Here is a 24,649-nt window from a genome sequence, read left to right as displayed (position 1 = left end):
AATCTCATCTACCTAAACGGACAGGTTCCTACTCCCTGGAAACAGGCCCTAGTCATACCAATCCCTATACCTAATAAACCAGCTAATCAAGCTAACTCATATAGACCAATATCCCTAACTTCAAACTTATGTAAAGTAATGGAATCAATGGCTAAAAATAGATTACAACATTACTTAACCCAAAATAACATCATAAACCCAGATCAAAGCGGTTTCACTCCTGGCCGCTCAACCCTAGATAACCTCACCCGACTAGAACAAGATATTAAGACAGGACAGCTAAATAAACAATATACCACAGGCATCTTCTTAGACTTCTCTAAAGCTTTCGACATGGTATGGCACGATGGGCTAATACAAAAACTTAAAAAAATAGGACTCAAAGGTCAGATAATAAACTACATCCAGGACTTCCTAAACAATCGTAAAATAACCGTGGGTATAGACCAAACTCTATCGGACCAATGTCCCCTAGAAAATGGTACTCCACAGGGCAGTATCCTCAGCCCCACCCTCTTCAATATAATGATAAACGATCTATTCGAGGGCCTATCCCCTAAAGTAAACACATCAAAATTCGCGGATGATGGAGCCATCTGGATCCGCACTAAAAGCATGAACATGGTCCAAAATTTACTCCAAAAATCTCTTAATAAAATACAACAGTGGGCTGACAAATGGGGCTTCTCCCTTAACTCAGAAAAAACAACAGGAATAGTATTCAAACACAAAAACATGAAACCCGCCTCCCCAATCCTCCAGCTAAACAATCAAACAATCAAATTTCAAAAACAAACCAAATTCTTAGGACTTATTTTCGATGAACATCTCACCTGGGATGCTCACATCCAAAACCTAACAACTAAATGCAGTAAAGACCTAAACACCCTAAGATGCCTAACTGGTTCTAACTGGGGAGCATCCAAATATACCCTCCTCTCTCTCTACATATCACTAATTAGATCAAAACTAGACTACGGCTGCGCCATATACAACACCCTAAACAACTCTCTATCTAAAAAACTTGACTCAATACAATATCAGGCTCTCAAACTAATTACACGCACCCAACATGGCACCTCCTACACCTCACTTCAGGCCTTAACAGGAGAAATGCCACTAAGTCTACGCAGGGAACAGCTAAGCTTAAATTTCTGGGCCGCGTCCCAATCAAACCCTCTCATCCAAAACTTAATAAACCAAAACATCAGCCCCAAAAACCAAGCTCTAGCTCGTAAACACCCCTTACTTACCCCAATATCCCAAAGAATAACAAACTACCTAAATGAACACCAAATTAAAAATCTTAAACAAAACTGCAAACAATCAAATATCTTCAAATTATATCCAAATTAGACACAACACTAGCTAGCCAAATAAATAAACAAACCGACCCAAACATAGCTAAAACTACCACACTAGCATACATACACGAAAATTGGCCAAATTGGTGTCACATTTACACGGACGGATCCTCAGATCCGACCTCCAAACACACAGGTTTCGGAGTCCATACCACACAACCAACTAAAACCACACAATCCTTCCGACTCCCAAACAACCAATCAATATTCACGGCAGAACTAATGGGCATGGCCTCAGCACTCCATAATCAAGAATCCAAAAACCACAAAAAAATCCTAATACTTACCGACTCCCTAAGTGGACTGCAAGCCCTCCAAAACAAAAATACCAAAAACCGACCTAAATTAATAAATCAAATACTTAAAAGCTCCAACGACCTAACTAAGGCAGGCAAACAAATAACCTTCTTGTGGATACCCGCCCACGTAGGAATATACGGTAATGAAAACGCCGATAAAGCAGCTAAACTATCCCTCAAAATCCCAGAAATAAGCTTAAACTTACCCATCTCAAAATCAGAAATTAAAAGTGTAAACAAGCAAAAAATCACCAAAAAATGGCATAACCTATATCTAAACTCAAATAGCCAAATCAAAAAAGTGCTCAGCAAACCACTAACCAAACCAAAAATTCTCCATCCATCCAAAAAAATCGACAGAGTAATCACTAAACTCCAAACAGGACACACCAACCTAAATAACCACCTAAAAAAAATTAAAAAACACACTACAGGTAACTGCCCACACTGCAAACAACCAGAAACCCCAGAACACGCACTCATCCACTGCACACACTACCTAACACATCGAACCGCATTACAAACCACCCTCAATCTAAACAAGGCTCTAACTCTAGAAGCAATACTAAACCCACAAAATAAACTAGAAAACTTCAAGGCCTTAGGCGTATTCTTAATCAAAACGGAACTAATAAAACGCATCTAAAAACACAATAACTCACCAAATCAAAATCACATAAACAAACAAACATCCACCATACCCAGCTCCCTTAGTTCTCCTCCCCAATCCCATCGGCATCTATTCCAAATCTCAAAATTCCCAAATTCTATATAAGCAACCCCTAAAACCCCCCTCTTGGGTTGCACAGACCACCTTCGCCCCTTTCGGAAACACATTAAATGGCCTGGCCTGGCCCGTGTGCGAAATACGCATCAGTCGGAAAGCGCACGTTAAATCTCCAAAGTAAGTAAGTAAGTAAGTACTTATTGAATAGTATGTCTAGAAGACGCGCTCCCATTACCTTAGGCTAGCAACCATCTAAAAAAGCTTTAACTGAAACTACTGATATTTTATATATGCATTTTACCTAATGATATTTATTACTTGGTAAACTATAATTATATGAAATGATGTATAAATATTACACCATGATAACTCATAAAAGCACTTGATGTAGATCTAATTATTATAAGATAACTTAGTATAAATGTTATCCCATGATAATATAGTAAAAAATCTCTTAAAATTAGTATTATTGACCCATTACATTAAGATTCTGCTCACAAGTGTGAAATATTATTTACTATCATCAACCAAGAAGAAATCTTAAGATTCCATTTTAATTGTAGATTTTAAAGGCATTATCCCATTTCTGGTCAAGGTGATATGAGTATTAATATAGTAGAAAATCTCTTAAAATTAGAAATATTGTCCTATTTCATTAAGATTCAGTCCACAAGTGTGAAATATTATTTACTATCATCAACCGAGAAGAAATCTTTAGATTCCATTAATTGTAGATTTTAAAGGCATTATCCCACTTCTGGTCAAGGTGATATGAGTCATAATATAGTCAAAAATCTCTTAAAATTAGAAATACTGACCCATTACATTTAGACCTTTGTTCATAGGTTTGAAATGTTATTTACTATCATCAACCGACAAGAAATTAGAAATCTTGACTCAAAGTATTCAGACTTTGCTCACAGGCTAGAAATGTTTTTTACTATCATCAGCCAAGAAGAAATCTTAAGATTCCATTATTTGTCGAGTTTATAGACTTTATCCCATTTCTGGCTGAGGGGAGATGAGTAATGATATTGTAAAAAATCTCTTAAACTTAGAAATATTAACCCATAGCATTCAGAATCTGCTCACAAGCTAGAAATGTGATTTACTATCCGCAGCCAAAAGAAAATCTTCAGATTCCGTCAACTGTAGATTTTATAGGTGTTATCCCATTTCTGGTCGAGGGGATATGAGTAATAAAATAGCAAAAAATCTCTTAAAATTAGAAATATTGACCCATAACACTCAGGTTCTGCTCACAAGTTAGAAATGTGATTTACTATCATCAGCCAAGAAGAAATCTTAAGATTTCATTGATTGTAGATTTTAAAGGTGTTATCCCATTTCTGGTCGAGGGGATATGAGTAATAAAATAGCAAAAAATCTCTTAAAATTAGAAATATTGACCCATAACACTCAGGTTCTGCTCACAAGTTTGAAATGTAATTTACTATCATCAGCCAAGAAGAAATCTTAACATTCCATTAAGTGTAGATTGTAAGATGATATTGTGTATAAAATGTCATAGGTTGATTATGACCTGTGATCATCTGTATAGATTGATGTATTACCACCTTCCATGGATATGTGTATTTGTCTATTTCTAGACTTGCTAAAGCCAAACTGGGGAAAGTGGAAATTGATAGTTTATACTGAAGGGTTCATTGGTCTGTTGAGGGCTCAAACAACTGAATACAGGCGAGCTACTGCTAGCACTGACCTGACACACTAGCCATAAACATGTCACAAGATGATTCCCTAATTACTACTGACTAGTTGTCTGTTCAGATCTCTTACTGCTCAAGAGATTGTTGATACTAGAATTCCAAGGAGGAACTATCTCTATGAAGGGTGTGAGAACCTCAGTGTAAATTTAAGCAAGGTCATAAGCTCATATTGTTAATGTTGTAGCAGAAAAAAATAATTTTACTTTACTGGAATTATTTGAATTGCTTCAAACCATCCATTCTGTCATTAGCCTTAGATATGTACGAACCCATGTAATCCTGTGACACATTAAAAGCTGCTTCTTCAGCTCTCATTCTGTTTGATAAGATATTGATATGTTGTCGGATTATGTTCACATCGCTGTCAGGGCGGCACCAAATAAATTGTGTGAGAATTCACCAATAAAAGGTAGCAATGCTCTCTTGGAGCGAGTTTGAGAACCAACAATTTGACCTTGAAGAATAATGTTTCTGATCAAAGTAACCCCTCCTAACATGTCTTTGAAAGTGTCGTCATGTACGCAATAAGTAAAATTCAATATAGCCCTCATATTTTCATCACAGGACATATGATTCGCCTGAAGACTAATTCTTACTAATACTTTGTGCACCATGTCTGAACTCCTGAAGCAAAGACAAAAAGAAACTATTCTGCCTGACATAGATTATCAATATGTACATTTTACCTCAACATTCAAGTAGATCTCTACATTAACTATGGTAATAAGCAGTACTTCTTTGTTCTCGTTTCATTTGCCAGGTACTATACTCAACAACAAAAGTTCCTGTGACACCAATATTTTAGTGTATTTTTCAAACAAGTAAAGTTTGGTTTTCAATATTGTAGTACATGTATGGAATCTAGTCACAAAAGCGCAACTGCTACAGAAAAGCATGCATTCGATGCAAAAGTTGACTTTTATGCAAGCCCCATGCATTTCACTACCCAAGAATGGGTATAAAAACATGTGGGTTAACTGGATTCCATGTGCATTGTTTAGCATCGTGCTGACAACAACTACTCAGAAAAACAACAAAATTACGCAATTATTCCACATTACCAAATGCCACGCTTGTCCGAAAATGAGGCCCTGTGAGCAATTTGGTGTTTATGGCAACATTGGCAACAGACGAATGCAGTCAGAGACCATCCTCGGAGTGGCAGGCCATGCGTAACCAATAATCGACAAGACAACTTGATTTGAACAATACACCTACGAAATCGTTTCCAGCCAGCAACAGTGACTGCAAGAAGCATCCCTGGCCTTTCACGAATATCTTCACAAACCGTACCTCACCACCTCAGATGTGCAGGGATTGTCGCCAGAAGACCCGCCAGACGTCCCATTTTGACAGGAAACCACCGTCAAGCATGTCTACACTAGTGTAGACAGCGTCTACGCTGGATGGCCATGCAGTGGGGACAAGTTCTATTCACTGACGAGTCTCGTTTTCACCTCAGCGATGGACGGATTCGTGTGTACCTACGTCAAGGTGAATGTTACTTCAATCGTTGTGTTATGGAAGAAGATTGGTTCGGGGGCGGCAGCATTATGGTATGGGGTGGGATTACAGCAAGACAGAGGACCTGTTTGATAGTGGTAGAGGGAAATCTCAATGGACAGCGCTACCGCGACGAGATCACTGGCCCTGTTGTTCTACCGTTTTGTCGTCGTCATGGCCCAGGCATTACCTTTCAACATAACAATGCCCGGTCTCATATTGTTCGACTTGTTCAGGATTCTCCTCAACAAACCAACGTAATTGTCATCCCCTGGCCGGCTCACTCCCCTGATCTCTCACCAATCGAGCACATATGGGATGAGATGGATCGGCGCCTTCGACGTCAACCACGTGTTCCACAGACACAGCAGGAACTTCAAACATGCTCCAGCAGATACGGACAGATATCCCACAGGACTTTGTGCGACGCCTGGTCTATTCCATGAGCCGAAGACGTGTTGCTTGCATTGCAGCCAGAGGTGGACACACACACTATTGATTTGTAAATTAACATTTTGGCATGTTCATGTTTTTTATGAAATCACGCATTTTCTGAAGTCAATCAATCAATCTTTATTGTATGAAAGGCCATTGGCCCATATACACATAACACGTCCCATTTTAATTCTGGAAACCCAAAAGTCCAGAAACTCTACGGTCTTTGCCCAGTCTCGGTTAAAGGTATTTACAAAATTAAACATGCCGTTTTCATGGGAACATACCAAGGAAGAAAAAATGAAAAAAAAATTGTTTAAAAACTCAATATTTAGACTATGTCGCCCATGGGCCTGCCCATGGGCGAAGTCTGGCCCATGGGTAGGCCCATGGGCAGGCCCATGGGTAGGCCCATGGGCAGGCCCATGGGCGAGAATATGTTCCTTTACTTAAAACTCATGTTTTTGTTTCGCAAATACATTTAATGTATTCATTCAAGTATCATGACACAAAATTAAACTCATTTTAACTTAATTCGACGATTTTATAGCGATATTGAAATATTTCGCCCATGGGCGAGAAAAAGGTTTGGCCCATGGGCGAGTATATGTTCCTTTACTTAAAACTCATGATTTTGTTTCGCAAATACATTAAATGTATTCATTGAAGTATCATGACACAAAATTAAACTCATTTTAACTTAATTCAACGATTTTATAGCGATATTGAAATATTTCGCCCATGGGCGAAAAAAAGGTTTGGCCCATGGGTAGGCCCATGGGTAGGCCCATGGGCAGGCCCATGGGCGAGAATATGTTCCTTTACTTAAAACTCATGTTTTTGTTTCGCAAATACATTTAATGTATTCATTCAAGTATCATGACAGAAAATTTAACTCATTTTAACTTAATTCAACGATTTTATAGCGATCTTGAAATATTTCGCCCATGGGCGAGAAAAAGGGTTTGGCCCATGGGCGAGTATATGTGCCTTTACTCAAAACACATGGTTTTTTTTCGCAAATACATTAAATGTATTTATTCAAGTATCATGACACAAAATTTAACTAATTTTTACTTAATTCAACTATTTTACGGCGTTATTAAAATATTTCGTCCATGTTTACGTCAGTCCCTTTCAAGCATCAACTAACTGTTTGCAGAGTATATTGTATCATGTGAATTATACTTTATATTATATCATTACATTACTATTTAAAAAGGGCATTTGGTTGGATGTTTCCTTTAGTTCTACAAATTTCACCTGTTTTACATATTGTAGCGATCTTTAATGAACCCGGCCTTACCTCTCAAAACGTTTTGACAGTTTATCATACGAATTCATGTGCGTGTTCTCCAATTCATTGGAGTTATTTTCCACAACATTAAATTTTAGTTAGTTTCTATTTCATTTCCCATTTAATGTCCCGTTGATACATCACACTGGGCAATTACGTGACACCAGGTATGCAATATACAGGTACGCGTGCGCGTATTTTAATGAAAAAACTATTCGTCTTTTATTGCATAACGTTTGGCTGAATATCTTACATTCTAACGAAATCTCGAAATAATTATTTAATTACATGCGGTTTCGAACTGACCAGTGGGAATTATGTTTCAATGCGATTGAGGAAAACGTGAGTGAATATTGTGACACTAAAGCAACTTTTAACTGCATTGTCACTCTTGGTATGAAAATGGTAACAGTTCAGAAAAAACAACAGCCTCCTTATGATAATTCTCATTAGTACGTTGTATCTAATTACAGTGTCGGCCTTATTTACAGGTGATTCTACAATACCTGCTCTCGGTCAATTACGATCTACCACACCACGCGTGAATAAACAGTTATGCAGGTGTTGCTGTGGGCAAATACCTAGCCTGAAAATGTTTATTTTTTTTAGGATACATGTTTTACAAATGTTCGTTGATATGTGGATATATTAAGCACAAAGACAAAAAAATGTTTATGAAAGATGAATTAGTGCCTTGATATATTCATCGAGATGTGTATTATCGTTTAAGGGGGTCATTCAATAAACGTATGTTTGGAGGAGATATCAAAGGAGCCGCCCAATATACACAGTGTCGTCCGGTGAACTACCACCCCACCCTGTCCATTAGAGTTATGTAATCGGTACACAAATATATTTGATGCGGTGTCAGTGCGGAAGGAGTTTGAATTACGTCCGCCAGTTGTCACAGAAATCCTCAAAGTATAGAAACAATAAACAAGGTCAATCCGTACTAATTATCTAGTGACGCACGTAACAACGACTGTCAATAGGGAAAATGGTGAAAACAAATTGAAATAGATTTTAATAAAACATTACTGTACTACATAACTCGCAAAAGCGGTGCCTAAAATTTTTGACCGTGTTATGTGTGTTGTAAACTGACGAATAGCAAGTAATTGTCATGCTGTACGCATGGTTCCATATACAAATTCAGTTATACAACCGGTATGAAACTGAGAACTGAGATACCAAGTACAACCTGCATTCACACACGGAAGCAATATACTTGTGTGTATGCCCTCTCCTCTAAAAAATGTATCACTAAAGTATTTGCATTGTAATAAATATAGTAATGATAAAACTTGGTAATTTGGTAGGTCTCCGACAGATATGATTTTCAGTTTTTTTACACCTTTGATTGATACGGATTACGTACCTGTAGTCTAGTCACTGTCTCTAATGTATCTGCTTGTTAGAAATTTCAAATGTCTTGTTATAACACTGTTCCTAAAATACGGCAGTTTCTTTTATCGGGTATAAATAGTTGATTCGTCTTGTCACGCAGTCATTTTTTACTTGATCGAATGATTTCCAAAAAAAATTACGGCAGAGAGTTTTGTATTTTATTATATTTTTAGAAGATTTTAGAAGATGCTTACATCACTGTATCTCAGAACGTAAAACTGATAACATTCAAACATGTAATTAGTACACAGTTAATTGTTACATATAATTTCCTGCATATTCCTTTTCGAACAAAAAGCCTACATGTATACTGATATCGGTGTCCACTGTTAAAAGGGTATTAGTGCAGTCAGCCATGGTAAATGGAGAGACAATAATAAGGTGATTAATTATAGTCTGTTGCAGAATATGCGGTATAAGTGTAGTCATTGATACATATACACATTACACATATACAGATGAAATACACGATATGATGCAGTGCAAGAACAAATTAAGATACGGTTTCTATTAAAAATAATTATACGATTTTGGATTTAATTAGCATGTTTAAATTTTCAGGCCAACACGGCTGAGATACAGCATCGGCATACTCAACTGGAGTTGTTTTCTGCCGGTCGTAAGTTCATTGTTTGACTGAGCACACTCGTGTCGGGGTTGCGATATTTTCTTCTCTTTGTTGGCAACCTGCCACCGGTCTGAATTTTGAGAAAGGTCTCAGCATGGGACTGTTAATTACTTGTAGATGTTGGGTGCGGTTAGGACCAAACTTTTTCAGCTCAGAGTGTTAGTGGTCCTGGAACCCATAGTGTCAAACAGGTTCTGCACAAAACGTCCATCAGATTCTATTGTTCAGCAACATTGTCACTGAATTTCAGAACTCTGGCATGATATAATAATCAAGGATTTCGAAGTGAACGAGGGGAAAGGCAGACGCACGTGGATTTACCCTCAGGTTATTATTGTCTGGAGTTCACATTTTGGGGCATTTCATATACTAATTGAACAGAGTTCACCTGCACATGTCCACTTTAGTTATACAGACTGTAACCAAAAATGCAATGAGCCGTAGCTCTTAATCCCTTATAACAACGGTAACAACAACCAGGGTGAGGACACAGTAAGGTTAAACCGTGTCCAACAGACAATCTGAGGTGGCTATCTCCCATCAAGTCAGCTCTGTTTTTAAGCGCATAGTTATGTTTTTACATATTGAAATAAAAGGAATGAAAAAAATTATATTTAACAAACCTACACATTACCAAATACAAAACTGTATAACCCTCTCTAGACTTCGTTCCAATTAACCTGGATCATTCAACTCGCTCGCGAAGGTCGTATGCGACTTTAAAGTGAATACGTCTACAGTGTACAAGTAACTTTTAACTGTATCATATATACTCATGATAAGCAATTATTTTCGTTCCTAATTCGAATGAGCACATTCTGAGGCTAAATCTGCAAAAGGACAGATAAAATATTTCTTTGTACAATGCAAACGATACAAACGTAGCGGCTGATAATAGAGACAATGATTTAATAATCTGCAATATATCAAGTGTTCTCGTTCAATCTATTGTACATATTGAAGTGATTGTAAAGTTTCAAGGAGTACTAAAATGTTGTGGTATTATGAATGTATTTAGAATATGAATAGCGAAAAACAGTCACCATATCGGATGTACATGTATAACTTGTCTTCCAACACCACGCTTGTGCCGAGGCCCATGGTCATAAAACTAATCGGTCCCATAAAAGGAGCAAATAGTTTCGCAGATACTTCTTGCTATGGTTCACTCACAATTGTCAGACGACCTAATCATCAGTCAGACCAGTCAAGTGTGACCAGCGTACCTGCCTGGTTTTGGCTCCTAATTACTGAACTGCCCAATACTTTCATACTGTGGGCAAAGTAAGCGGCCTCGTTGAGTGATACAGACTAACCAGATTATGATTGTGTTTGTAAGTGCGTTTAATCTGTGTCGGGTTGCAGTTGTTTTATTAGTCAAGACTACGGGTAGTTTTTTCAATGAAACCTTTTAGCCGTTGAGTTTGTTTTGGATTCATTTCATTAAATACATTGTTAGGTAGAATAATAACACGTTATACGGATAAAACATCTCCCTAATCTGAGTATAATCTCACATGTACTCTAAGTACCGTACTATATTACTTTGCGGAGACACTGAGTATAATTTTTTAGTTGGCATTGTATGCTGTCTGAATGACTTTACACAAATCCCTGCATTCAATAGACCCGTGAAGATCTTCAACAAACCATTCTTGGCGTAAAAGGGCGACAGCGCTTGTCGTAAGAAGCGACTACCGGGATCGGGTGGTCAGGCTCGCTGACTTGGTTGATGCATGTCATCGTATCCCAATTGCGTGGATCGATGCACATGATGTCAATCACTGGATTGTCTGGTCAAGACTCGATTATTTACAGACCGCCGTCATACAGCTGAAATATTACTAAGTGTGGCGTTATACAACTAACAAACAAACAAAACACAAAAAGAGAAAGTGTATGAGTACTAAAACTTGCAATAGATATGCCTACCATACGTACACACATGTGTCCCATTCGACAGTCTACAACACACGAATAACTGTCAAACAAGTTTGGGTACCCTTTCTGTTCAGGCAAGTTATTTAGTTCGATAATTTTATATTAAAATCCTTTTCAATTTGTTTTCATCCTTTTTCCCTATTCCATGCATGTTTATGTTGCTACATCTTATTGCTCATGTTTCCAAGTATTGTAAAACACTTTAATGTTTCTCCTTCTTAATCTAACGTTATAATATTTCCGGTCATTGCCATCATCTAATACACAAGAGATGATACCAAGACATATTTTATTCGGTTTTATGGTCTATGCGGTCTTACAATTGATTTTATTAGTCTTTAAATCTTATGTCTAGTAAATATTTTCACAAACAGGGCTGTTAACTGATATAAGGAATGTAACATCCAGTTGAGGACTGAATACGACGTACGTTAGTCTGGTAACGACATTTCTACAATTAATATTTTGAATAAGCCGTTAATACGCCAGTTGTGACAGGGATGATGGTATGGTAGATGTAGCAGACATATTGACAGCCGTTGTTACGCGAGTCACTAGGTTATTAGTACGGCATTGGCTTTGTTGATTGGTACTATACTTTCTGTGGCCACTGGCGGACGTAATTCAAACTCCTTCCACACTGACATCGCACCAAATATATTTGTGTACCGATTACATAACTCTTACTGACAGGGTAGGGTGGTAGTTCACGCGAAACGGACGACACTGCGTATATTGAGCGGCTCCTTTGATATCGCCTCACAACATACTTTTAATGAATGACCAATTAAACGATGATACACATCAGGATCGCGGAGAGAATACAAGCTTCGTTCGCGTTGAATATATATATCAAGGCACAAATTCATCTTTCATAAACTTTTTGTGTCTTGGTGTTTAATATATCCACATATCAACGAAAATATGTAATACATGTATCCACAAAAATTAAACATGTACAGGCTAGGTATTTGCCCACAGCAACACCTGCATAACTGTTTATTCACGCGTGGTGTGGCAGATTGTAATTGACCGACAACAAGTATTGTAGAATCACCTGTAAATAAGGCCGAAACTGTAATTAGACACAACGTACTAATGAGAATATGAGAATTATCATAAGAAGGCTGTTACGTTTTTCTTAACTATTACCATTTTCATACCAAGAGTGACAATGCAGTTAAAAGTTGCTTTAGTGTCACAATATTCACTCACGTTTTCCTCAATCGCATTGAAACATAATTCCTACTGGTCAGTTCGACACTGCTTGTAATTAAATAATTATTTCGAGATTTCGTTAGAATGTAAGATATTCAGCCAAACGTTATGCAATAAAAGACGAATAGTTTCTTTCCATTAAAATACGCGCACGCGTACCTGTCACGTAATTGCCCAGTGTGATGTATCAACGGGTCATAAAATGGGAAATGAAATAGAAACTAACTAAAATTTAATGTTGTACACGCACATGAATTCGTATGATAAACTGCCAAAACGTTTTGAGAGATAAGGCCGGGTTCATTAAAGATGTTGGGTGCGGTTAGGACCAAACTTTTTCAGCTCAGAGTGTTAGTGGTCCTGGAACCCATAGTGTCAAACAGGTTCTGCAAAATACGTCAATCAGATTCTACTGTTCAACAGCATTGTCACTGAATTTCAGAACTCTGGCATGATATAATAATCAAGGATTTCGAAGGCAAAACCTTTTCTCGCCCATGGGCGAAATATTTCAATAAATCTGTAAAATAGCTGAATTGAGTAAAATTGTGTTACATTATGTGCCATGAAAATAGTTAGAACTCCTGCATGTATTTACGAAACAAAAACATAAGTTTTAAGTAAAGAAAAATATTCTCGCCCATGGGCCAAACCCTTTCTCGCCCATGGGCGAAATATTTCAATATCGCTATAAAATCGTTGAATTAAGTTAAAATGAGTTAAATTTTGTGTCATGATACTTAAATAAATACATTTAATGTATTCGCGAAACAAAAACATGAGTTTTAAGTAAAGGAACATATTCTCGCCCATGGACCTGCCCATGGGCCTACCCATGGGCCTACCCATGGGCCAAACCTTTTTCTCGCCCATGGGCGAAATATTTCAATATCGCTATAAATCGTTGAATTAAGTTAAAATGAGTTTAATTTTGTGTCATGATACTTCAATAAATACATTTAATGTATTTGCGAAACAAAATCATGAGTTTTAAGTACAGGAACATATACTCGCCCATGGGCCAAACCTTTTCCTCGCCCATGGGCGAAATATTTCAATATCACTATAAAATCGTTGAATTAAGTTAAAATGAGTTAAATTTTGTGTCATGATACTTAAATGAATACATTAAATGTATTTGCGAAACAAAAACATGAGTTTTAAGTAAAGGAACATATTCTCGCCCATGGGCCTGCCCATGGGCCTGCCCATGGGCCTACCCATGGGCCTTCCCATGGGCCAAACCTTTTTCTCGCCCATGGGCGAAATATTTCAATATCGCTATAAAATCGTTGAATTAAGTTAAAATAAGTTAAATTTTGTGTCATGATACTTCAATAAATACATTTAATGTATTTGCGAAACAAAATCATGAGTTTTAAGTACAGGAACATATTCTCGCCCATGGGCGAAATATTTCAATATCGCTATAAAATCGTTGAATTAAGTTAAAATGAGTTAAATTTTGTGTCATGATACTTCAATAAATACATTTAATGTATTTGCGAAACAAAATCATGAGTTTTAAGTAAAGGAACATATTCTCGCCAAATGGCCAAACCTTTTTCTCGCCCATGGGCGAAATATTTCAATATCGCTATAAAATCGTTGAATTAAGTTAAAATGAGTTAAATATTGTGTCATGATACTTGAATGAATACATTAAATGTATTTGCGAATCAAAAACATGAGTTTTAAGTAAAGGAACATATTCTCGCCCATGGGCCTGCCCATGGGCCTACCCATGGGCCTACCCATGGGCCAAACCTTTTTCTCGCCCATGGGCGAAATATTTCAATATCGCTATAAAATCGTCGAATTAAGTTAAAATGAGTTTAATTTTGTGTCATGATACTTGAATGAATACATTAAATGTATTTGCGAAACAAAAACATGAGTTTTAAGTAAAGGAACATATTCTCGCCCATGGGCCTGCCCATGGGCCTACCCATGGGCCAGACTTCGCCCATGGGCAGGCCCATGGGCCAAACTTCGCCCATGGGCAGGCCCATGGGCGACATAGTCTAAATATTGAGTTTTTAAACAATTTTTTTTTCATTTTTTCTTCCTTGGTATGTTCCCATGAAAACGGCATGTTTAATTTTGTAAATACCTTTAACCGAGACTGGGCAAAGAGCGTAGAGTTTCTGGACTTTTGGGTTTCCAGAATTAAAATGGGACGTGTTACATACAGATAAACAATATCATTTACAGCTGTACAGCGCATTATATAATTATTGGATAACTAATATGATGCTTGACATGTAATAGAGGTATTGTAATAACAGTGGTAATAACCACAGTGGCAGCAGTAGTAGTATAAAATACAAAAGGAATACAAAAGGAATGGAATGGAAATATGAAGTTTTACGTCGCAAAGGCTTTCAGCCATAGCACGACGTTCAATACAAAAGGATCTATCAGTAATATACTCATCATGTCATGACAATTTGACAATTTAAATGTATATGCATTTCTAGTAGAAACAAACAGACAAAAATGAAATGTAGATACTCCTGATCTAGATGCGAATGTTTCAAAACAACTAATTATTTCTGGACATATCGGATTTACTAAGTAATTCACTACGCACTCGTAGACTTTGATAGATGTATTGTAATATCTTAGTTAATTTTTGACTAGGGATACCATTAAAAGATAATATTTTGTTCATGGAATAGTGTTTCTTAGTGATATCAGGCATATATTTCAATCTTAGGTTGTCGTAAATTGGACATATAAACAAAAAGTGTAATTCGTTTTCATTATGGTTTTCGCAGAATGGACAAAAACGCATATCCTTCAGAATAGAGGAGAAGCGACCCCTGTTGCACATCAAATCATTTAACCCTAGCCTGAGTTTAATAAATGTGTCTCTAATTTTTCTCTCTGTTATAGTATGCAGGTAAACCTCTGGTGTTAGACAATATTTAAAGGTTTTATAGACGTCGTAGCGTGTACTGTTATCTAGTGACGACCTCCAGTTTTGAGTAAACATATCAATTGCTACCTGCTTAAAAGAGCTAAGAAAATACATTTTGTCTCCAACACTTTGATTTAGCCAAACATATCCAAAGCTGTGAGAGAAGAGTAAATGCTTAATGTTTGATGCCCAGGTTACGTAACCAACACTATCACGATAGACAAGCATTTCGTAGCATTTTCTTGGGATTCGTTCCCACGACATCTCTGTTATTTTAAGCCAGTACCTGAGTAAACGTAAATATGAACAAATATATAACGGGTATCTACCACATTCGCCATAGACCATATGACTTGGAGCTGATTCAGAAACATTTAGTATGACAAATTAAACTATTTGAACATTTACAGGAGTCTTTTATCTGTTGCAAACATAAATTGTTTCAGATTTGGTAAAAAACATAACTTTGCATAAAATCTTATTTATTGCACAGGAACTTTTGTTGTTCAGTATATATTATTACTTATATGGCCTCGACCAGAAAAAGGGAGAACACCTGTAAAATCTACAGTAAATGGAATCTTTAGATTTTCTTTCAGCTGATGATAGTAAATAACATTTCAAACTCGTGGACAGAATCTGAATGTAATGGGTCAATATTTCTAATTTTATGAGATTTTATACTGTATTATCATATAATGGGTAGGTTTCTCAGTCTCAGCAGAATAAAGCCAATGGATAAAAACGATATCTGTTGGGGTCATATGCGGATAGAGATGCAAATATCAAAGGTCAAGTTGGGACTACTTTCACTGTTTATAAACAAACATGGCATCGCCCTTGTCATTCGGCCATCAAGTCAGATTTAACCATCGGGAATCTGGAGAAATATCAATTACTATGTATTTAACAAGCCAAGGCTCGCTAAATACAATGTTTATTCCTAATACAGGATATTTACCATCCCAAAACACACTCGCGTGATAACCTCTATTTATCACTCATATCACCTCAACCAAAAGGGGGGGGGGGGGGGGCGGTCGGGTAGCCTAGTGGTTAAAACATTGGCTCGTGACGCCGAAGACCTGGGTTGATTCCCAATATGGCTACAATGAGTGAAGCCCATTTCTGGTGTCCCCCAGTGATATTGCTGGAATATTGCTAAAAGCAGCATAAAACCATAGTAACTTACTCGCTCAACCATAAATGGAATAACACCTTTAAAATCTAAAGTGGAATCTTAAGATTTGTTCTCGGCTGATGATAATAAATAACATTTCGCACTTGTGAGTAGAATGTGAATGCAATGGGTTAATACCAGGGGTCAGGAAACCGTCATATGCCCTAGGACATGTCCGATTGGGAATCTCAAATGTCCGTTTTAAAATATTGCTTACCGGACATTTTAAAAAGTATTGTCCGGACATGATCAACAGTTAGGACTGAGCAGTTTCTGTCTGCAGTTGCAACACAATGAAGATTAACTACACTGACAAGCTTTGTTTGTTTTGATTGCTGTAAATACATCGTACCTACATGATAGTCCAATCGGTCAATCACTGTAATAGGCAATAAACTGAGTTAATTTTACAAGATTTTTGACAATATTAAGACTCATATTGCCTCGACCAAAAATGGAATAATGCCATTAAAATCTACAATTAATGGAATCTTAAGATTTCTTCACGACTACTGATAGTAAATTCTTGTGAGCAGAATCTGAATGCAATGGGTCAATATTTCTAATTTTAAGAGATTTTTGACTATTTTATGACTCATATCACCTTGACCAGAAGTGGGATAATGCCTTTAAAATCTACAATTAATGGAATCTTAAGATTTCTTGTTGGCTGCAGAAAGTAAATAACATTTCACACTTGTGAGCAGAATCTGAATGCAATGGGTCAATATTTCTAATTTTAAGAGATTTTTTACTATATTATGACTCGTATCACCTTGACCAGAAGTGGGATAATGCCTTTAAAATCTACAATTAATGGAATCTTAAGATTTCTTGTCGGTTGATGATAGTAAATAACATTTCAAACCTAGGAACAAAGGTCTAAATGTAATGGGTCAGTATTTCTAATTTTAAGAGATTTTTTACTATATTATGACTCATATCACCTTGACCAGAAGTGGGATAATGCCTTTAAAATCTACAATTAATGGAATCTTAAGATTTCTTCTTGGTTGATGATAGTAAATAATATTTCACACTTGTGGACAGAATCTTAATGTAATAGGCCAATATTTCTAATTTTAAGAGATTTTTTACTATATCATGACTCATATCACCTTGACCAGAAGTGGGATAATGCCTTTAAAATCTACAATTAATTGAATCTTAAGATTTCTTGTCGGTTGATGATAGTAAATAATATTTTACACTTGTGAGCAGAATCTGAATGCAATGGGTCAATATTTCTAATTTTAAGAGATTTTTGACTATATTATGACTCGTATCACCTTGACCAGAAGTGGGATAATGCCTTTAAAATCTACACTTAATGGAATCTTAAGATTTCTTGTCGGTTGATGATAGTAAATAACATTTCAAACCTAGGAACAAAGGTCTAAATGTAATGGGTCAGTATTTCTAATTTTAAGAGATTTTTGACTATATTATGACTCATATCACCTTGACCAGAAGTGGGATAATGCCTTTAAAATCTACAATTAATGGAATCTAAAGATTTCTTCTTGGTTGATGATAGTAAATAATATTTCACACTTGTGGACAGAATCTTAATGTAATAGGCCAATATTTCTAATTTTAAGAGATTTTTTACTATATCATGACTCATATCACCTTGACCAGAAGTGGGATAATGCCTTTAAAATCTACAATTAATTGAATCTTAAGATTTCTTGTCGGTCGATGATAGTAAATAATATTTTACACTTGTGAGCAGAATCTTAATGTAATGGGTCAATAATACTAATTTTAAGAGATTTTTGACTATATTATGACTCATATCACCTTGACCAGAAGTGGGATAATGCCTTTAAAATCTACAATTAATGGAATCTTAAGATTTCTTCTTGGTTGATGATAGTAAATAATATTTCACAGTTGTGGACAGAATCTTAATGTAATGAGTCAGTATTTCTAATTTTAAGAGATTTTTGACTATTTTATGACTCGTATCACCTTGACCAGAAGTGGGATAATGCCTTTAAAATCTACAATTAATGGAATCTTAAGATTTCTTGTCGGTTGATGATAGTAAATAACATTTCAAACCTATGAACAAAGGTCTAAATGTAATGGGTCAGTATTTCTAATTTTAAGAGATTTTTGACTATATTATGACTCATATCACCTTGACCAGAAGTGGGATAATGCCTTTAAAATCTACAATTAATGGAATCTAAAGATTTCTTCTTGGTTGATGATAGTAAATAATATTTCACACTTGTGGACAGAATCTTAATGTAATGAGTCAATATTTCTAATTTTAAGAGATTTTTGACTATTTTATGACTCGTATCACCTTGACTAGAAGTGGGATAATGCCTTTAAAATCTACAATTAATGGAATCTTAAGATTTCTTGTCGGTTGATGATAGTAAATAACATTTCAAACCTATGAACAAAGGTCTAAATGTAATGGGTCAGTATTTCTAATTTTAAGAGATTTCTTACTATATTATGACTCATATCACCTTGACCAGAAGTGGGATAATGCCTTTAAAATCTACAATTAATGGAATCTTAAGATTTCTTGTCGGTTGATGATAGTAAATAACATTTCACACTTGTGAGCGGAATCTTTATGTAATGGGTCAGTATTTCTAATTTTAAGAGATTTTTTACTATATCATGACTCATATCACCTTGACCAGAAGTGGGATAATGCCTTTAAAATCTACAATTAATGGAATCTTAAGATTTCTTGTCGGTTGATGATAGTAAATAATATTTCACACTTGTGAGCAGAATCTTAATGTAATGGGTCAATAATACTAATTTTAAGAGATTTTTTACTATTTTATGAGTCATATCACCTTGACCAGAAGTGGGATAATGCCTTTAAAATCTACAATTAAAGGAATCTAAAGATTTCTTGTTGGTTGATGATAGTAAATAATATTTCACACTTGTGGACAGAATCTTAATGTAATGGGTCAATATTTCTAATTTAAGAGATTTTTGACTATTTTATGACTCATATCACCTTGACCAGAAGTGGGATAATGCCTTTAAAATCTACAATTAATGGAATCTTAAGATTTCTTGTCGGTTGATGATAGTAAATAATATTTCACACTTGTGGACTGAATCTTAATGTAATAGGTCAATATTTCTAATTTTAAGAGATTTTTGACTATATTATGACTCATATCACCTTGACCAGAAGTGGGATAATGCCTTTAAAATCTACAATTAATGGAATCTTAAGATTTCTTGTTAGTTGATGATAGTAAATAACATTTCAAACCTATGAACAAAGGTCTAAATGTAATGGGTCAATATTTCTAATTTTAAGAGATTTTTGACTATATTATGACTCATATCACCTTGACCAGAAGTGGGATAATGCCTTTAAAATCTACATTTAAGGGAATCTTAAGATTTCTTGTCGGTTGATGATAGTAAATAATATTTCACACTTATGAGCAGAATCTTAATGTAATGGGTCAATACTGCTATTTATAAGAGACCTTTTACTATATTATCACTCATGTCCCTTTGACCAGAAATGAGATAGCCCTTTCACATGTACAAATAATGGAATACTTGTAGCTGATTTTTATTAATTATCGATTAGATATTTACCCTTGTATTACTGTAATTAAGCCGTGCAGAAGCGGCATAACACCTTTAAAATTTATTAACTGTTGAATATTTATAATTAATTTTAGCTTTTGAAAGTGATTAGGACCACAAACTTAGCAAATATTGAGGGAGGTCATGATTGGTACTTTTATAGGGAATATTATACCAGTAAGTGTGTTACACAAGGAGTGTACCCAGTGAGGGTGAAGGTAATACATGGATTCTTACATGAGTTTTTTAAAACAGAATATGTACTGTGTTTATCCACGTTTATCCACGTAATGCCAATCGCCAAGCACGGGTACTATCTTATTCCATGTATTTTATCTTCCGCTGTCAGGGGTGCGATTGGTTAGCCTATTGGTCAAAGCGTTCGCTCGCCACGTCGAAGGCCCGGGTTCGATTCCCATCATGTGTTCAATGAGTAAACCCTATTTCTGGTGTCCCGTGCCATGATACTCCAGGAATGCTGCTAAAAGCAATGTAAATACATATTCACCCACTTACTCACTCCTTCTGCAGACGTCTATCCACTAGACCACTCAGTCAGTTGATTTCGTGTAGAAGGGGTCCCCAGCAACACATGCTTAATTTTAATTGTCTTACTAGGTGACTTCATGGATCGGAGGTTCAACGTCCTCCGACGTGCTGGATGTTTGCTTATAATAACAATCACTATTTTGCTCTCTGCTTATGTGGACCAACATTTTGCTGCAAGTACCAGTAACATCAAAGCTGACCATGCAGGTAAAATTCCCTTGATCGGATGGGGAGTCTGGCTTAGAATCGTATAATGAGAGGCGACTAACGAGCCTCGGGTAGTCAGGTTCGTTATTTGGTTGATTGCGAGACATCGTACATGTCGGCGTGGGACGTTGTTCATACTTAAACCAATCGTTTATTTACATGTATTTATCTTGGGGTACATGACACACAATTAACGAAGTCACTATACAAGCTGCCCACCCGGTCCATCGATTGTGGTGCCCGTGAAGACCCGGGGTAGAATAGGTCTTTTCAGCAATCCATGCTTCCCCTAAAAGGCGACTATGCTTCTCGTAAAAGGCAACTAACGGGATCGGGTGGTCTGGCTCACTGACTTGGTTGATGCATGTCATCGTATCCCAAATGCATGGATCGATGCTCATGATGTCTATCACTGGATTGTCCGTGTTGTCTGGTCCAGACTCGATTATTTACAGACCGCAGTCATATAGCTGGAATATTGCTCAGTGCGGCGTTAAACAACCAACCAACCATCGATTGTCGCCTAACATGACAAGCGAAGCGGTGGGTATATTTTAAGCAATGCCCAACATAGACATACACAATGCACTGTCCATGGATCATCGTGATTTTAGGCTAGATATATAAATATATTATTTCGACTTGCTTCAATATATCTTTCCTTTATTTCAAATTGAAGCTGCCTGGTTCCTAAAATACTATGGAGTAACTATATACTCCTTTCTGTTAGGTCTGGTTTACCGGTGCATGCATGCATGCATGATGAGTCATATCCGTCTTACCGCTTATATCTGTTAGTTATACATTTATATTTATACATTTATTATAAATTTGCACACCAAACTTCTGAGCTTGCATTACCTGCATCATGTATATGTGATAGGGTTAAGTTAAGGAGGTATTTGAGGTTACCACTAACTTGTATATGTGGGTAGAATGCCATTCTGAAACAATCGTCAATGTCCAGCTTGGATACTTCTTAGCATGTTTCAAAGCTTACATTGGTCTGCATCTACAGCATTCTGAAGTATGTAAAATATAATACATCTGATACAAACCCTCTATCGTTATCTATCGTTCTGAGTGATGTATAGTTTATATCCGGTATACATACTCCCCCGCGTCTTTCATTTATAATGATGTATATAACATGTCTGATATACAACACCCCGCGTTTCATTATGAGTAATGTATACTTTATGTCCGATGTACCTGTGTACTTCCCCGTAACTTTGTAAAGAAGAATTATAAAACACTTTCATCTTGTGTAATTTTCGCCTCAATCTTCTGGCAAACCATATACAATTAACCCATCGAACTAATTAAAAGAAGTGGAAAGAGCTTGTCTAAATACAGAGGCAAGTGAAATAATTGTTTTGAAATTATATAAATATGATTTCTCACATCTACTCATGTGTGAATTACAAGGATTCCCTTCAGCACAGTTACATTAAATAAAGTAATGAGGATACATGTTTTGCATTTCTATTCAGATCGTGGGATTGGAGGAGACCGCACGTTAAATTAAACAGAATACGGAAAATTGTTTACAGTTACAAACAAAACAAAATCTAAATGGAATGCATAATGTGTCGGGGCTCTTTTATTTAACGGCCACAATCCGAAATATTTCAGAAACCCCTCGAGTTACCGCTTTTACTTTTGTAATATGGCCGATTCCATTACATTCTATACACTATTGTGACCACAATGTGATGTAGAAACACATCCTTGATTTCAATTATTGATCTAATTATAACATAATTTGTTAAAAGAAATATCGCACAGACACTGTGACATTTGTGCATAAATGTGAATTGCCGCACAGAAATGCGTGTGAATATTTGTCAAGTACAAAATAACAAAAAAATAATAATAACTAAAGATGTTTCCAATTTATAGTGAAGAATTTAATGTGCGTTATTTATTTGGAATGGGACATGGAAATATACAAAAGATCATATTCAGTACGGTCCCCCCCAAAATATAAACTAAATCATATTCCGCATATATATCGCCATGTGTTTTAGAGCTAACCGAAAGCATTACCGCAGTAAATGGGGTTTTGCGAAATTGTGGACTGTTTATCCCAGTTCTGGTCGTATCCCAGTTCTGGTCGCTACAAGCGTCGCTGATCTAGGTAACATGTAAAAGAGCAATCGTTAAACGAAATAAGATTTGAAACGTATCAAATACTTCTAGCTCTCGCGATACAAATTTCCATCTGTCGGCATAGTGTTTATATTTATAGGATAGTACTATATCTATGTAAATACCACTTAATAATGTCACTGTTCATCGTGTATAAAGCAGACACGTTGGTTAAAGTAGACCTCTTCTCGACATACTCTCAACAGTCTCACAAGTGTTCTGTCCGACTTGGCCCGGGCTGTCAAAATCAACTTTAACCTCACAGATGTAACATGAAATGGATTCACACCTATAGATTAGTATTATATCTACCTAACTATCTCTTTATAGTGTTTCGGTTTTTAAAGAAAACAAGGTGCTCAAAGTGAAGCCCTTTTCCCTCTACATTCTCAACATAGTCTCTATCAGAAGTGGTGCTCGGTCCGACTTGTCCCGGGCTGTCAAAATCAATTATACACACAGATGTATCATCAAATGTGTTAATATCTGTAGCTTAGTATTGTATCTACCTATAAAACACTTTATAATGTCACAGTACATCGTATTTAAAGAAAACAAGGTGCTCAAAGTGAAGCCCTTTCCCCTCTTGATTTTCAACATAGTCTCTATCAAAAGTGTTTGGCTTGTGGTAGGTCCGACTTGGCCCGGGCTGTCAAAATCAACTTTAAACACACAGCTGTATCATCAATGTAGAGGGAAAAGGGCTTCACTTTGAGCACCAAGTTTTCTTTACATACCGCGATCTGAGACACTATAAAGTGGTATACAGGTAGATATTATATCATTTTGTCTTGGAACATCTATAAGATGTACAGCTACATGTATTTACCAAAAGAAAGAATCTACGTTTTTACTTCATTAAATAAACATTCACTCATTGAACATCTTCAACAGTTTTGTCCATGTTGAGATCCACTGAAATGGTTAGTTCACTTGTTACATTTATATAGAACAGAACGATATTTGTGATTAAATATGATTGTGGATACATTTACCTTGGCTATAGTTTAAAATTCAACAATAGCTTGCGTGTGGTTTGTTTGGAAGCATAAAATCAACTATTGTTTGTAAAAACCATTTGTGTGTGTTAATATATATGTTTTTTAAAGGAAGAGGTGTTTGAATAAATAATTATTTGTGTGTTCACAAACCCCTATCATGTAATTATATTTTCCTGAATAACATGTTGTTTGCATGTAAAATAAATGTCCCTGTTCACCTATGTAGAAAGTCGATAAGCGAAATAAAACTGAGTAACAGACTGTGTATTATAGATCCATAGAAATACGATTGCATAGACGATCAATTCAAAATACAACAGGTGTAAGGTGTGGCTAATTAACATTTATCTAGATGACTTATTGAAATGTGTTTCGCAGGTAATAATCAATAAACATTGTGACAGAAAACAAGTGAAGGATTGAGTTGAATTTTAGTTTTGCGAAAAAGGTCCGTGGTTTCTGTGGATGAAACTAAGTTTGACAATGTTGCAAATG

Source organism: Haliotis rufescens, unplaced genomic scaffold, assembly GCF_023055435.1.
Source record: "Haliotis rufescens isolate VD_foot unplaced genomic scaffold, xgHalRufe1.0.p SCAF_83, whole genome shotgun sequence".
Taxonomy (NCBI): Eukaryota; Metazoa; Mollusca; class Gastropoda; order Lepetellida; family Haliotidae; genus Haliotis; species Haliotis rufescens.
This window is presented reverse-complemented; position numbering follows the sequence as displayed.